Raw genomic sequence first — 1,033 nt, forward strand, 5'->3', positions numbered from 1 at the left:
TTCTGGTGAGGTCAGCGCCCAGTGACGTCCCTATCGCCAGCAGGAAAAGCTTGCAACATGCCCCGTTAGTATAAATAGGCTCCCTGACCACAGGACCCGGGCTGTCCCCTCTTCCCGGGCCACGTCAGCCAGTTCCGCGTGATATGGAGGGGAAGAGAGGGCCAACTTGGTTCCTCAGAATTGCTGCTTCCTGGTCCACCCTCTGTAAGGAAAAAACCTGAGGTGCCTGTGGGACAGGTCAAAATTTCAGGTCACTCCACTGGTCCCCTGGGTGGAGAGGCAGTGGCCCCTGAATCTGCTGGATGAGAGGCAGAGACCAATCCCTTGTGAGCCCAGTGTTCTTGATCCAGTCACGCCCCCTCCCTGAACCTCAGTTTCTACTCCGCAGACAACAGTGGAACAACTTAATCAAGAGACAAACAACCCAATTCAAAAATGGACAAAGGCGCCTCTCTTGGGTCCTTGCTTCCTAGATGACCAAGAAAAGAGGGAACAACGTTCTTGCTAAAAAAGGCCATGGCCATGTTCAGCCAATTCCCTGCACCAGCTGTGCCCAAAGCGTGCCCAAGGACAAGGCCGTTAAGAAGTTTGTCATTTGAAACCTAATAGAGGTCACAGCTGTTAAGTACATTTCTGAAGTGAGTGTCTTTGATGCCTATGTGCTTCCCGAGCTGTATGTGAAACTGCATTACTGTGTGAGTTGTGCCATTCACGACAAGGTGGTCAGGAATCGTTCTTGCGAAGCCCGGAAGGACCCAACACCCCCACCCCAATTCAGACCTATGGTGCTGCCTCACGACCTCCACCAAAGCCCATGTAAAGAGCTAAATCCTTAAGGATTGAGGATAAGTCTTCTGGAAAAAAATAAAATGAAAATTATACTTCAAAGCCCCTGACCCTCCCAAAAAAAGAAAACAAAAATAGGGAAAGGATTTGAATAGACATTTCTCCAAATGAGAGAGACAAATGGCCAATAAGCACATGAAAATGTTCATGTTCAACATCATCCTTAGCCAAAAAGGAAATGCAAATC

At 48.7% G+C, this 1,033-nt stretch overlaps 1 pseudogene; it reads left to right on the plus strand.

The window, feature by feature from the left end:
- The first annotated feature begins 464 nt into the window (after window positions 1-464).
- On the plus strand, window positions 465-820 carry LOC149997013 (small ribosomal subunit protein eS26 pseudogene; annotated as a pseudogene).
- The last annotated feature ends 213 nt before the right edge of the window (window positions 821-1,033 follow it).

The sequence above is a fragment of the Furipterus horrens genome, unplaced genomic scaffold, assembly GCF_987537825.1.
Source record: "Furipterus horrens unplaced genomic scaffold, mFurHor1.1.pri manual_scaffold_11, whole genome shotgun sequence".
Lineage (NCBI taxonomy): Eukaryota > Metazoa > Chordata > Mammalia > Chiroptera > Furipteridae > Furipterus > Furipterus horrens.